The 16,452-nt window shown below is 40.5% G+C and overlaps 1 long non-coding RNA gene across 3 annotated transcripts in view; it reads right to left on the minus strand.

Moving 5' to 3' along the window:
* The window catches only part of LOC147153125 (uncharacterized), a 76,775-nt gene that overhangs the window by 29,309 nt on the left and 31,014 nt on the right, over positions 1-16,452 (minus strand). The window contains exon 3 of one of the 3 annotated variants that reach the window (XR_015088523.1): positions 14,614-14,648. The exons of the other annotated variants lie outside the window; for them this stretch is intronic. This is a non-coding gene — a long non-coding RNA (uncharacterized LOC147153125). Of the gene's footprint in view, positions 1-14,613; positions 14,649-16,452 lie in introns of those variants that run through there. 3 annotated transcript variants of the gene reach the window in all.

The raw sequence follows: 16,452 nt of genomic DNA on the forward strand, positions 1-16,452 counted from the left end.
GTGCCTGAGAAAGACCACACAATTTCTTCAGCAGAGGTGCAAGCAAAATGTCATCACAAACGACTTCTAGTATTCCCTCAAAGTGACAAAGTATGTGCATTGCATTTGTTACACATGCGGTAGTAATTGATCCAGCAAGTTTGTAATCGGGTGATCAAATCACCAAAATTGGGTTAAACAACCTGCGCTCCAACTTAAAGAAGGAAGTCAACCCAACCATTTTTTTTCAAGAATATGTTCTATGCAAGCCCACTAGTTGAAACAAGGAATTCTGATAAATATAACGTGTGAGGAATAAAAGTTAATCCACCCGTTTATAGCCATCTCTGGAGGCGGCCATTTTGTCACTTCTGTCGACTGAAAATGACATCACAGTTGCTCAGGGCTCAGGTAACGACCAATCACGGCTGACCTGTTTTCTGAAGCTGAGCCATGATTGGGCGTTACCTGAGCTCTGAGCAGTTCTGATGTCATTTTCAGTCGACAGAAGTGGCAAAATGGCCGCCCCCAGAGATGGCTAAAAAGGGGTGGATTTTGCTGCTTAACTCATATTCCACAAACGCAATATTAATCAGAATGCCGTGTTGTGTTTCAACTAGTGGGCCTGCTGTTCTTGAAAAAATGTGTTTGGGATGATTTCCGCTTTAAACCCGCTTCTAGCTGGTTAAAGTCTAGTCTTCTTTCTGTCACCAAATTGTCAGGTGCACTGGGGGGCGTGTAAATACAAAACGCCTCTGGTCCACTGGAACGCCTATTGACACGGATCCATGGGCTCCCAAATTCCCAAACAGACTAAACTAGACTTACTCTGGCACGAAAATGAAGTTGTGCTGTTTTTTAAATTGAGCGTCTGTTTACGAAAATAGGGCCCCTGGAGTCTATTCCATCTTACAGTACAGCCTGAACAAGATGCCGGTCAACCAGGGCAGATACAGAGACAGACCATTCACACTAAACCCACACAGTCAGGCAAGTAAACTACCACACCAGTCTGGATAAAATTGTTATTATTAATCTGTATTTGAATTTAGAGGGAATGAACTAGATTGACTTTTTTCTTCTTCCTTTTGTCGTTGTCAGTAGAAACGATTTGCTGCATGCGCATCTCGGAGTTGTTAAGTGTGTCGACTCACTGGGACCTGACTGGCATTTAGGATGAATATTCCCACAAGCTGATGTGTAATTAATTAGCCTGCTGTTCTCAGACGCAGCATCCTACCAGCCCTCATCCACCCCTGCCTCACCCCCAATCTCATGAGCTAAAGTGGGGATAATTATTTCCACAGGGAACCTTTCATCCAGCCCACCACAAACTCACAAATTACCCCCGCCCCGAACACACGTACGAACCCACACACAAATACATGCACATACGCACATGCAGCCTAATCATTGCCACCCCTTACACCTTTAAACTGCTAACTGACACTGCATGTTACAACAGATTCCACCGCCCTCCTCCGTTCACATTAACGGTGTCCCCATCTGGACGCCGAGGAAAAACAACACTCAGCTGATGTCTGACATTTTGGCTTTAGAACATCGAAAACAGATATTGGTCCAGCTGAGAAGCAGACACTTTAAAGGTCATTATAGTTGAGATTTAACTAGTTCTTAGTTTAGCCTTGATGTCAGCTCTGGAGGAATTGAGCTCTTGGTAGACGTCAGAGTGCTGCGGGGCCCACCTTCCTCATTAACCTCAGCATGTTCCTCAGTGCACGTTGGCCAGGGAGTTGGCTCATTTTTTCCCCCTCTCAAGGTGATGTCAGAGTATTGCTGACTAGAAATCCCAGTTGTCTGAAAAGGTATTATTTCTGCTCTCCAAGGAAGGGGTTCTGACCCGAGTTTGTTCAGGAGGACAGATTAAAGCAACCGAGCAGTGAGACTAGAGGAGAAGAAAGGCCAAAGCTTTTTTCTCAAGCTGACAGCTTTATGCTTAAGCACCACAGGGAGTCAAGTCAACTCAGCAACACTTCTGGTTCTCAGGGCATTTGTATTCCTGTTGCATTAATGTCTTTCATTCCATTGGTGATTTGGAAGTAAGGTTTGTCGATGACATTTGAACATTTTTGTGTGTACACAATATTAATTAGGGGGATGACTAACCCTCTGGTCAATAGGTTCAAAATAATACTGCATCTCACTGTGGTCCAAAAGAGGCTATTGGCAAAGATCTTTTGGTTAAACATAATAAAACTAGCACACACTGTGACACACAAGCCAATCCAAACATTTTGCTATAGTCACATGGAGCAATTTCCCAAACTCCTCTTTTTTACAGAGCCGTAGTGGATAAAATGGTGTTGCATTTTACGAAGAACAGTTCTACTACCTATGATGTACATAAATGTGACTTTACAGTTGGTTTAAAAGAGTAACAATTGTTAATTGGCCTTTAAAGAGGGAAGTCAACCCAAACATATTGTTTAAGAATGTGTTCTATGCAGGCCCACTTGTTAAATCAGGGCATTGTGATTAATATTGCGTTTAAGAAATATAGCGAAAGCCACCTGTTTTAGCCATGTCAGTGGGCATCCATTTTGTCACTTCTGTCGACTGAAAATGACATCACAGTTGCCCGGGGCTCAGGTACCGACCAATCACAGCTCACCTGTATTCTGAAGATGAGCCATGATTGGTCGTTAGCTGAGCCCTGAGCAACTGTGATGTCATTTTCAGTCGACAGAAGTGACAAAATGGCCACCCGCTGAGATGAGCTGCTTACCTCATATTCCACCAACACAATATTAATCAGATTGCCTTGTTTCAACTAGTGGGCCTGCATAGAACATATTCTTGAAAAAAAAAAAAAACATGTTTGGGTTGACTTCCACTTTAAAGGCCTATTATAAAAGATAAAATATGTGTTTGCTGTAATCTAGGTTACAATCATTGTGTTAAAACAACTTACTTCCACCACACTTTGTTTTATTCTTTAACATTAGTTTTACTTATTAATAGTGTTTTGTTTGATTTTTTTGTTTCCATTTACTGTGGGGAAACTGTTATCCTCGCTAGACGCGGGACGTTATGACCACCGACAGGATGTGCAACCTAATATTGCTTGTCACACATTGAAGGTCTTGTTTTGGCCTTGCTTTTAAAACAACATGTTAGGGCAGCCAGACTGTATGTTTCCACATGTTCTGCCTGCGATGGGAGACTCCTGTGAGATACTCATTAGAAACTCTCTCTGTTGCCAAGGTCATTTGATTACTACTATCTCGTGACTATAATGTATGCTGCAGCGAGCTGCCCTGAGGCAATTCTACTATGTATTCTGGAAGCTAAGGTAGATGTGAAGGAAAAGTTACATTTTGCAGCACTTGGTTCACTGGGGAACTTCTGAAGATAGAAACATGCCTTCTGAACAAATAACTAAAATTTTGCAATTTGGTGAAAAAGACATCTGCAAGTCAAATGCAAACAGAGGGCTGTGACCCATAATGTGCTCTTGTATGAGGGTTTCCCAAACCTTTTCCGCTCAAGACCCAAATTAGACCTTAACCTAATCAAATGTATAGGCTGTGTTTTGCCGTAACATCAACATGAAATGTACACGTAAGCCATCAATTTACGACAACAAACAGATCAAAAAGTAATCTTTGAAGAAAATGTGTGCCTGCTTGCTGATCAATAAATCGTCTGACAGAAATTTAAAGGACCCAATAAAAATTGATACATGACTCATATTCTAAGTTTAGAAAACCCTGCCAGAGAATGTTAACTCTTCGGTAATGAAAGTAGCTTGTGGCTGTCACTAAACCATCCGGCAGTTTTGTGCAAGGGGTGACAAGGGTCTGAATGCTCGATAAAATTGTGACACGGTAATTAAGTTGGCAACACTGAACCCTGCTAGTATAAAATAATTCGTCAGTGGGTCTATGGCAACTTTTGAACTGTTCTTCAGTTTGGAGAAAAGTGTGGGTCTAATTTTGCAAGGCGCTCGCAAACTTGTCAACTGAGAATTTATATGCAGCAAACTCTGTGTTTTTAGCAGAATCTGAGATCTTGTTCTATGCAACAAAGCTGGAGCAATTGCTACAACGCTTTGCAAGGTTGGGTGCAAGTGGGGGAAAACAGATATCGTTGTAGGTTCTTTTTCACTTTTTCACAAATACTACAACAGTACCAAAATATCAAGTCTAATTAAACGTCATCTTCACCTTTTAAATGAAAGCAGTCATTTAACACAATCCACAAACATGAATTACTTCACTTTTCTCAAATGGTTTACTTGGGTTGTGGTTTAAGACCAAACACAGACGTACTTGTGCAGACATGGCAAATAAGCCTTTCCACTTCCCTGAGGCCCATTTCCTGTTGAACTCTACATTACCTGCCATGTCTGGCAGCCCTTGTTTCACCTGGCCTCCATTTCACTTAAACCACATGTCGAGACAGAGAGAACCACTGTTCCGCCGACATTTCTGCTGCATGAAATATAACGTCTGCTGGACTGAATTGGAGCAATAATCAATAAGCTCTTGGGATTTCGATTCTTATAATGACAAATAAAACTCATTCAAATTTTGTGGGGAAGATCCTTCTAAAGTTTTGATATGTCCACCGATGAGACTTCAGAGGAATAGCGGAATGGTGACCATAGAATCGGCAGTTGAACTAACAGGAATGATGTCTGTTTTGAGGCCCAGTAAAATGCGGCTAAGTAGAAAACAATCGAGGGTGCACGTAGAGTTTTGATCTGGTTTTCAAAGATGCACTTGTGCTCTCCTTTTTTATGATACACCCAACTCATTTTAAAGATTTACAGTATTGGCTTGCACGATCATCTTATTTGGCGCAGTTCTCTAGGGCAGTGTTTTTCAAACTGTTTTGAGTCAAGGCACATTTATGTCAATGAAAAAATCCCGCGGCTCGCTAGCAGCTGAGATTGTGGGAAAAAAAAGCTTATTTTAACAAGATAAGTGTTATATATTATATATATGTTTGCATAAGCATTTAAATGTTGAAGAATGACGTTATATCATAACATCTTGAATAGGAATTACATAAACACAAAGAAAAAAGTATTTCAGAATGTTTCAAATTGATACTTACTCAGTGTGAAACATGGGCCTGTTTGGATAAACATGCGTCACTAATTCGCTTGTCTCTAAACAGAGACAATTGGCTACCTGCTGCTGCTGCCACCTGCTGGAATGGAAGAGCACTACAATGTAGTAAAGACATGATTACGCTGCCCAGGCATACAAATTAGATCGTTCCCCAAGGCACACCTGAAAATATCTGGCAGCACACAGTTTGAAAAACACTAAGGCATCGGGCTCCAACCTTTTTTGCACCACGGACCGGTGTCACATAAAGAGATATTTTGACGGACCGGTGTGGAAACAAATGAAAATAAGTGATGACATACACTACTATATATTACTCTGAATGTAGTTATTGTAATTAGTAGGAGCCCTGTTGCGCGCTCCTCCTCGGCCTGCCGCTGTGAAGGCGAGACGAGATGCCCGAAGCCCCCCGCGTCGTCGGTGGCCCATCTGCGCACAGCCCCGTGACCCTGAACAGAATAAACTATAGAAACACGACCGTGGATGGATGGTTTCAAAATTGCAGACGCCATGAGCGGCTCAGTTACAATTATTATTGATTATGAATTATGACTACGACACAAAAAAGGAAGTACTGCCAGTCTGGAGAAAGAGTCTGTCTCAATTAGCATCAAGACTCGCGTCCCTACTCATTTGTTGACCCAAGTCATGCCGTTGTAGTTACACTGCCATAAAGACTCCGAATTGAAGGTTTAAAAAAAGACCAACCGCCTGTGAGATATCCACAGGACACTGGAAGACTCGTGATTGCGTATTTATGTTTTTGGTTCGCTCGTGTTCCCTGCCCCCACTGGCAGATGTATCTACAATTTCAAATTCCTGACCGGAGGCCTTGTAAGAGCACAACATCTCCAGAAGGCAAGATAAAAGTAGTGATTTTTTCCCCCTCCCTCGATAATGGTAGCCTTTTTCATCCACTGCATGTCATTACAGCGAGCTGTATCTAGTTATTTGTGTCTTGTGGCTGGATACATGCGCACAGAGGGAACTCATTTGTATGGGAGGCGTGTCGGGCCAAAATGAGCCGCTGATTCCAGATCAGGGAGCTTGCACGCATCAGAAGAGAATGTCACATCACACTGTACTTGGTGGTGTACCGCAACATAGACAACAATATCTGGTGTCTGGTGTATAAAGGCGTAAAATGACACAGCGTAAGTATTTCTATTTGGAGGGAAGCTAAAAATCTCCAGCCACTGGTGTGTTTGACAAAAGCTGTCATTGCAGAGATTTATGTGTATCTACTTGTCTACAAGTTAAGTGAAAAAAAAATGGAGCATTTTTGGAACGTAATCTCTGACAAAGAAAGTCAAACAGCCCTCCCGTGTAAGGAGAACCAACATGTCAGAACTACATTTCCCTCGTCCAAGCTACTTACTGTAGAACACACGGATGTGCTGCGTGTGTGTGTTATGGGTTTTTTCTTGATATTTTACAATACAGTGGTATTTTTTTCTTTATCAAAAACATGTTACATAAAAATTGGGATATTTTGTGGGGGGGGGGGGGGGGCTGGAATGACACTGTCCTCATGTATTCAAGTAAAAGATGAAGAGTCATTCAATACCTTTTGCTTACAATACATTCAGTTCATTACAAATGCTAACATTTTAAAACCTAGAACTTAAAGACACAACTGAAGGAATACCAAACAGAAACAAGAAGGTCATATGCCAGAACAGATGCAGTCCATTGGAATGTGTAGGGTGGGAGTAGCGCCATCTGTAAGAACTGGTGATGGGAGGATCGAAACTGAGAGCGCTTGGAAAGATGCCAGTCTTTTTTCCGAGCACTGTTGAGAGTTTTACGGCCTCCATTTTCCATGTACCGGTAAACAAGTTACACCTACAGTATCTCATCAGTAATGCATTATATTGTTTGAAAGGCAAACTGTATCAACACACGTGTTGTGTGTCATGACAAAGTACATCTGAACTCACGCCAACCTATCCACCAGACACATATAAACAATCGACTTAATGTGGAAGAAATGTTGGACACCATTCTGAAATTCTTGACCCTTAAGTATGGCCAAAAATATCCTCCTTAAAAAGCGAAGACTCTATTGTTTGTGGCACCAGAATAATGAAGGAAAGCTTGCTGTATCTGGCATATCCTGATTTCTGCCCTTGCTGGCTTGACATCTCTCTTGCCTCCCCTCCCTGAACAGATAGTTGACCAGCGTATCCTGACTGCACAGCAAGAATGTAAACAGACCCGCATGTTATGTCTAAGCAACCAAGCCTGATTTCATAATCTCTGTGATTATATATATTACAGCGGCATGAATTCAACCAAGCTGGCTCAAATTTGATGGGAAAATGTTGTACAGGCGTGTTTATTTTTGAAGTTTTGACTGAACAATAACTATCAAGTTACGCTGTGACAGAGTGGTTCGCACATGCGAGTTCACAGTTCTGAGGTTGGGGGGGGCGTTTGAATCTGGGTTCTGGGCTTCCTCTGTAAAGTTTGCACAATCTCTCTGTGCTTACTTTTTTTTTTTTTTAGAAGTTTTTGCTTGTTTTTCTACAGACATTAGCACTTTCTTCGTTAAACTCAACTACGCTTTTTCTTGACAGATGCCATGTCTGCTGTTGAGCAGTTGTAACTTTTTTTTTGTTTACAAAAAAGTCATTTTTTTTATGAGCACGACTTATAGCCTGCCAGCTCCTCAATTTTCTAGAAACACACAATGGGGAGGCGGGGACTGGTCATAGTCTACTTCATAAAGTGACGGCTGTATTGTTTTGATGAAGAATTGTTTGTTTTTCGTGGAAGAGGTAAGATCTTTTTTCTCATCATTTGGCCTTTTCTCCTTTCCAAAGAAGCTTTCCAAACTCTTCCTTTATCATTTTTCCAGCTTTTTGGCTTTAGTTTTTATATTTCTTATCACTTGACCAAGACAAGCGCTTTGACGTGAGTACAGAGGTGCAGGCATGCTAGGGCTAAACGATTTATTGTTTTTGGATCGAATTTGTAATTACAGACAACACGATCACATGATTGTCAAAGGTTGTTTTTTTTTGGCAGCGACCTGTCTCGCTGATCTCCTGCCAAGCTTACCAATCAGAAGCGGCATACTACCCATGACAGAAAACATGATCTTCCTTGTGTGTAGATCCTCTACAATTACAGATTCAATTACATTTGTGTACCGTGATATGAATTTAAGGCCATATCGCTCAGCCCTCTGTCTCCTTTGGCATATGTCAATCAAAAAGGCTTGTTTTCCATACAGCTGCAATTTCTTTGCATGACTTTTTCTGTAATTAATGAATAGGAATTAACACATTAAAGTCCCGGCTCAAATAATAATCAATGTCATGATTAAAATATGTCTGATTTCGGACAATGTTTGCACATAACATTGATGGCAATGTCTATACTTGTATTCTAAGGTCTCCATAAACCTTTTTCTCTCTTTGCCTGTAGAGGTAATAATTAGTGCAGTCACAGTATTGTGAGTCATTAATCACGCTTTTATCTCGGCAGTGCCGAAGCCTATGCCAGCCTTACCAGCTTAATTAGCTCTTGCTGCATTGGCTCATGTTAAGGCCCCTCAAGAAGTAAGAAAGTGATCTGAAGGGAAGGAAAAGGAGAATCGGCAGGGGGGGCAACTCACAAAGGTCTTTGATAGATCACTTCTCATACTACACAAATTCAAACAGACTTTCAATGCAAATACAATTTTGTGGGTTATGGATAGTGACTGATTATTGAGGAGAAGGGTTAAATATGCCCAGAAGACTGTCTATTCTTCTCATCATCTAGCAGCTTTATGGTTGCGATTGGCAAATTTGACATCATCCTGTGATCATTTGATTCAATTCCGTCCAACCACCCATTTTATAACCCAGACTAGTCACCAATCAACTGTAAGGCACATATGTAGAATCAAACATCCATTCACACTCAAATTCAGTTTTCAGTGAACCTATTGCGTGTTTTTGGAATGTGGGAAGAACCCACGCAAGCACAAGGAGAGCATGAACACGCCCACGCAAAGAGGGCCTGAGCTGAGATTTGAATCCAGAACTCTTTAATTAATTGAGGCAAACCTGCTAACCACGTTGGCACAGTGGTGCAGTCCTGTAATGTAACATGCACATGTACAAAAACTACTCGAATTTTCAGATACCTGTAATTGAGTTACTTTTACAGCGTTACCAGCAGTTTTTGATGATAATGTTAAAATTGTGTTTGGCAAAGTTGTCAATGATGTCATCCGCCACATTGCGAAGACTAAGAGTGTGACAAGTGTATTTTGGAGGGTTGGAAATGAAATGCTGCCTTTAAGTGTGTGTAAGAGACTACCTTCGTCAAATCGATGTTGCAGTACTTCAATTGTCTCGCCGAATTGTAGTACCGTCTTTCTGATAAAGAGATGAACATATTGGACGGCACGCTCCAGAGTTGGCTGGAAGAGCTTTTCCTTAGTCTTTAAAAGTCAAAACTTGGGAGGACATTTCCAGCTACGAGCTATATAATATACCTAAAAAAAAACAAAATGAAAAAAAAAACACGTTAACACTATTTTAAACAGTGAGGTTATTTTTGCTCCAGGCGGTGTCCCGGCCGCTTGAAAAAAAACGAACGAAAGCCGGAAGCTCGCACGCCTCCATATTTTCCACCAGAAATACATCATGAGCTGCCGTGTATAGAGTGCATTCCTATTTTCCTTTCTTCTCTTCTTCCTATTGTTAAAATGTTCTAAAACCAAACTATGCCTAGCCAGCAGCAAAGCATTTACCGTAAGACTTTGCTCAATGGAAAATGAGTGCAAGAAATTAAAGTAATCACGGTCGGGTCAATGCAACATTGTTCTGAATGACTCAGTAATTAACTGAAGCTGCAGATGTGACTGGCTGTTGTCAGTGGTACTGCAGATCAAATGTTCAACATTTTCGATATTGTATCGCACCTGAAGACTTCTTGCTATTGGCACTTGGTCCATTCACAACATTGATTTCACAAGACAGTGAGGAAACATTTGGCGATGGAAAAACTATTGTTTTGAAGAGTGACTCAATGTGTCTGACTTGGCTGGTCATTAAATGACTGTGAGTATAATCTTTGGCTTTGTCTTTCTGTGACCACAATTGTAAGAAACAAGCACAGCCATTAGGGGAGAACATCAACATGTTGTTTTCATTTCCTGATATGACTTGGACAACAGTTGTTACTGGAGCACACATGCATGGCAAGTATCCAACCTGACTGCTCCCTACTAAAGGTTCTTCAGTCTCAGGCCCATGTGCTTTTCATGAATCCATGATGTAGTGCTGACTGAGAGGGAGGTTCACTTACACTCACACATACACACGTACATACATAACAGGGGGAGACTGCTGGAAGCAGGGTAATGATGGACACACACTAATGCACACAGGCTAGAAATGACATATCACTGTCTTGCATGAGCCACTGAAAAAAAAAGATAAAATGTGAGTTAAATATGGAGTTTTGAACATACTCCTTGTGATTGGCTGGTGAGCAGTCCAGGATGTACCCAGTCCATCACCCAGTATCGGCTTGGATAGGCTTTCTACAGGATGGCATGTGTTTCTGGTATATTTACAGTCACTGTGCAATGAAAAAAAAAACTTGGATTAATTGTCTATAATGTTATGTAGTCTGTCTCAGATGAATTTGCATAAGAGAGAGACACATCTCCAAAAACCAATGGATAAACTATTCATGCAGATACTAATGAATTTATTTACCTTAATTGGCTGCCATAACTGTTTATTCCTTGAAGACTACAACTTCTATATGCACGAACACATTCACACTTCATTGTATCACGGCCAATCGGATAATGAATGTAAAAGCTAATAATTGCCAGCAAAGGTGTCAAAATGCGTGTCAAAAGGCAAAAATAATTATAATACATTGACCTTGAAAATATGTTAATTTTACTGTAATGCTTTAATAAGGCTGGGCCGATAATTCGATATCAATATATATCGCGATTGACACGTGATCGATACCAATAGAAAATGCCTTCGATAAAACATTCGATAGAAACAAAAAAGAAAAACAAACCCGATCGCAGCATGGTGCGTGATGTAGGATGTAGGCGCGCTTCCGCCTCCAAACATGAAGAAGTAGCGTTTAAACCAAAGAAGAAGAAGCTGTTAACTCATCGGACCATGCTCGCGGGCCCGGCGGCCGTGCGCTATGCTCGTGGGCCCGGCTGCCGTGCACTATGCTCGCGTCTAGCGAGCGAGCGCCGTAACTTTGCTCAAATAAATGACCACTCGACTCAGTACAACTCTTACAATTAAATTATATTATGCATGATAACCCTATTAAAACCCATGGATGGAGCCATGGTGTACAAGTTGAGGTGTTCTTGTCTTTGACATGCTAGCGCTAGTTAGCCTTATCCGACACCGGCATCGCACTCATGGTAAAATCAAGGAAGTAAAATATGAATGGACTATGGCAATAATGAGTCCGCTAAAAAGATAAAGTCGTCCTAAGACGGTTGGTCAACGATAATGTATGCAGTGCAAGAGTGTATTCGTTCACTTACATTGGATGAACATTGAATCAAGGCTAATATATGTGTGTCAACAACTGCTTTGGGGTAGACCTAATGCAAATAAGCATTTACAAAGCACTGATGGAGGACAAACTGCACATAACGATGTACAAAAAACAGTTAACTGTTATTTAAAGAAAAGGTTTAAAACACAATCAATAATTGTCATTATTGACTGATACGAAACACTTAAGATTGTGACAGTTTTTCACACATTTCTCAGCCCTTCTGAGCACATTATCTTTAAAATGGAGTTTATTGAATCTTTATATCAACCAGTTTATTTCACTCTTTCATAGTTACATTGACCTCTTATTAAAGGTTAAGTATGTTAAAATAAAATAACCTAAATGTACTTTACCTCGGGTCGTTATTTTCAATAGTTTAAAAAAGAAAAATAATTCAATATATATCGATATCGGCTGTAGCGTTCTTTGAATTTGTGTTTTCCGATTGGTCCCTGAAGTATACACAAAATGTGATTGGCTTACGTGACGGCTGAGTTCTATTGATCTATTTGGGATGCTGAGTTGAGATAAATAAGTTGAATAAAGAAGTACAGTTAGCAATACATCGTGTGTGAAATTGGCTGACTTTATCAACTCAAAACAAGACATCGACCAATATGAAACACTGATATCGTGATATGCTTTTCAGTCATATCACCCGGCCCTATGCTTTAATAACATCACAAACTATGTGGAAAGTTGTTATTGACTGCACTTCATCCAAAAACATAAAAACGCATATGTTTCTGACAATGATATTACTCTAAGACTAAACAATTAAAATGTACCTATTCAACAGGAAACAATGAGTGTGAAAAGACTAGCCGAGCAAAATAAGTAAGTCATAGCAGTTGCAAGTGCAGTTTCATAAAGTAGCTGTGAAACCGCTGGTCTCACCTGCAGTTTCTCAGCAATGCAGCTCAAAGACAAGACAACCCCTGCTAGATACAGGTCTCTTTTGTATATCAATCAGCGAACACGTGTTAATTCTCTGCTTTTCCATTTCTCTCTTTCTCACACATAGACATACATCTTCAACATTCATTTAATCTTTTATACATGTTTGGAAGGGGCAGACCCCCCACAACAGGATCCCAGCTGTACTCCAGACAACAGCTGGATAGGGGAGCCCTTACACCAATCCCCAACACCTTCCCCCAGACCCCTATTAAAACACCTCATCCCTTCATTAGACAGATTCTACACTTGCTTACATCTGCCAGCTGCTACACAAAGGCAGACGAAGCCTATAAACCAGAAGAAAAGCTACACAGAGAAGCAACTTTTGTCAAAGTGACATATTTGTAGCAGTTTATCAGCCTTATTTTAGAGCTATCATTTGGTGTTGGAAATACGTGTATGAGTGAGGACCAAAACAAAACCCCCAAAAATTGTGAAATCTCATACGTCATTGATCATTCTGTTTCAATCCCTACTTGAGGCTTGAATTGACAGGGTAGAGCTAATCTTTTCATTTAAATCAGATTTGGTTAAATTGAATTGCTCACTTAAACAGATGTGTATGGTGATCATCAAGATGCCATGCACTACGCAAGTAAAATCATACAGAACATGACTTATGAGGTTTGCTATCTTCCAAAAATGATTGGAGGGATGGATTTTTTCTCTCTCACTTCATTTTGCGTTTGCAGTGCCCTAAAAATTATCCATGGTGAAAACCATCTAAGCAACCTAAAATGCACGATGCAATTCAGTGCCCAGCAGAAAAGGACCTAGTATAGCAAAGTAAAGTAAAAAGTAAAGAATCGCAATCACGTGCAACATGCCGACCAGCAGCATGTGCAATCTGTTAGGGTGAACATTTAGCGCCTGCTGGGACCTTAGTAAATCAGACCTTTCATGTCTGAGCAATACACCTGTAGACACGTGTTTGGAAAATAAAACAGATACAACTTGGCCCCCGGAATTATAAAATGCAATTTGATTGGTGTGGATATTGTGTGAAAGTTTTTCTTCCAAATAAGCCACATGCATTGAGCATGAAACTGAATCATGCTCTTTCCACGCTTGTACAAAGTGGAATCCAGACAGTTCATGCAGACAAACAGTTGATATATTTTACTAAGTCCTGAACTCTGGTTTTAGCCCTCATCAGGGAAGCTTTATGCATGTCTCAGGGACGCATTCCTCACCCAACACCCACCAACAAACCTAAAACCATACAGAGCAGTCCTGAAACCTGGATATTCTTCAGTTAAAAAAAAACAACAACAATTGTAAAGGTGACTCTCAAACTTGCTGTCACGAGGGAACATAGACTATGTGTAAGCTACAGCTATGTCACGACCGTTACTTTCAATGCAGTCCAGGCATCAGTCAGAAGTTGGGATGAGAATCGAGGCCTTGCAAGTACATCCGGGGCCCCTGAGGGCCAAGGAAACATATTCAGCAAGAGCTGCACTTGGAAAAAGTTTGGATTCAGATCTTCTCCCCGAGCCATGCACTCTTTCTTCCCATTTTTTGGGCTTTGTGGACTTTTTTTTTTTCTTTTCCTCCTCCTTCCTTCCCCTCCCACCACCCTATCTAACCATTCCTGACTTCAAAGTGATGTTTATGCTAAAACTGGTGATTTCCTGTTCCTGAGGGCACATGTTCTTTTTAGGAATACTGTATATAGACCTATCTATTAGTCGACAAAAGTCAAAAGAATAAGAAACACAAAGTAACATGTAAGAACTTTTTACTGTATTATCCTCCTCTTCTCTAATTTGGTGCCTATTTAAAACAATCCTTGTACGTCCATGTACACAAGTAGTGTAAGTTCAGAGCTAAATATTTGGAGTACAATAAAATTGACAACCTCTATAATACAATGTACAACAACAACAAAACGTTTTCCCCCAAATTGTATTCACAAGTGTTAAGTATATGGCAGCTTGTCAGCTTGGCACATGTTGTGGCCAGCTAGTAGCTAAACTAAAAGAAAGGAATGATCCTGATATATTTTTCTTCTCCTCTTACCTTCTTCTTCTGTTCTTGTACTCTTTTTTGTTGCTAAAAAGCCACAAAAGGAAAAAAGCAAAACACACAGTTAATAATGACCAAAATTCAGTTGACTGAGACATTTTTGTCATTGTTTTGGAAGTAAACCGAACGTACAGCAACCATCAGCTCAAAAGAGAGAGAAAAGAGAAAAAAAATCCTCATCCCGGTGAAATGTGATGTGCTCATGGCTCGAGCGAAAAGATGATTTGAACGGCAAGTATCTCTGAAAATGTCAGTAATGGGATAAGTTAAGACAGCATGGTAGTACAAATTCAGAATTGCTTCATCATATCCAAATCAAACCACCAGACATATTGGATGAGATGCGCCTAGGCGGCGTATTCGAACAGAACAAAACATACTACCGCCTTGCACTGAAAGTAAGCATAAGAATTTTCATCTTCTGAAAGTATAATTAATTTCTTTGTCTGTACGGTGCTTTGCATTATGGTGATGAAGCACTGGAGGTCACGCAGCTTAGCATCCATTTTATTTAGTGCTGCATCAATGGCTCTCAGTTTGTCTCTATCTTGAGTCTTTGACTCGCTCCCTCCTCCGCCTGCTCTCTTCCTGTCTGTGCAGCTGGAATCCTCTGGTTCTAATTCCCTCCTCTTTCCCCTGTGTGCTGGAACCCCTTCCAACTATTTAACCACAGCCCTGAAACAAACCAACATCTGTTTGGAAACTGGCCCAGTCCCGGCCTTTTTGCCTTCCTGCTGCGAGCATACCAGCCGTTGCAAGTTTAACCCTTCATTGAGCAGAGGCAGGGTCGTCATTTGAGCGAAACCCAGCAGACTCAGAGCATTCCAGATATTAGCCAGGGGTGCATTTATCTACTCAATTTTGCATTTGCGACTTTGGTGTGACTCCAGTTTGAATATTGCTTGTTTTTTATCGTTTCATTGTTCGTGTGCTTCTTTTTCTTGTTATTGTTTGTGCTCAAGTTGAGAGGAGACTTCTGAAACACATGGCAATATAAGTCTGCATAACTCTCGTACATTTAACGTGTCTAACTGACAATAATTAAAAAAAAAAAAACCTGGGCATTTCTAAAAAAAAACATTAAAAAATTCTAATATTTAATTGGTTAAAACCTTTCACCTTGAGTTTACTTGCATTGGGACAGCAACTGTGAAGCAGTTGGCACCTGCATTGTAATGTGAAATACTGTCACCCACAGGATTGGAGTGGAACAGTTTCACCAGATTTTTCTATTTAATCAGTTAGTTGGACATGTATGACATTCTGGCCTTTGACAGAGGTGTGTGCTCTACTCGTGCCTTGGTGGCAAGATGAAGTAGGTACGTAATTATTTGTGAAAGCAGTCATATCCCCACTTACAGCAGGGTGTGCTCACCTATGCCTTTGCAACCACTTCATTTTTTATTTCTCATTTGCTCCCAACTGTTTTGCTTTCCCAGGGTACTATACCATTCATAGTGAAAGCTGGAAAAAAAACAAAACTAAAAAAAGTCGTTTTACATTTTTTTAAAACAATACATTAAACTGAAATATACAATAACAGGATGCAATGTTCATGTCTAGTGTATAAAATTAGTGTGTATGGCAGTCCTTTTGAGAATCACTGCATTTTAGGCTCACCACAATATAAGTGATTTTAACAATTATTTGGTTAATAAGTGGGTCATAGTTGGCCATGCAAACATAGTTTTGGTTCAACAGTAACATATCAAGTTCAACCATTTTCGTTCGTGTTTGTTTAAACAGGGCACTCTAGCATTTTATGGATGCCTCCACATGTGTATGGGGAGCCCATAAAATATCAGATATCATTGGTCTAGCAAAATCATTT

The sequence above is a fragment of the Filicampus tigris genome, chromosome 1 (assembly GCF_054856515.1).
Source record: "Filicampus tigris isolate MCC_2025a chromosome 1, RoL_Ftig_1.0, whole genome shotgun sequence".
In the NCBI taxonomy this organism is placed as follows: Eukaryota; Metazoa; Chordata; class Actinopteri; order Syngnathiformes; family Syngnathidae; genus Filicampus; species Filicampus tigris.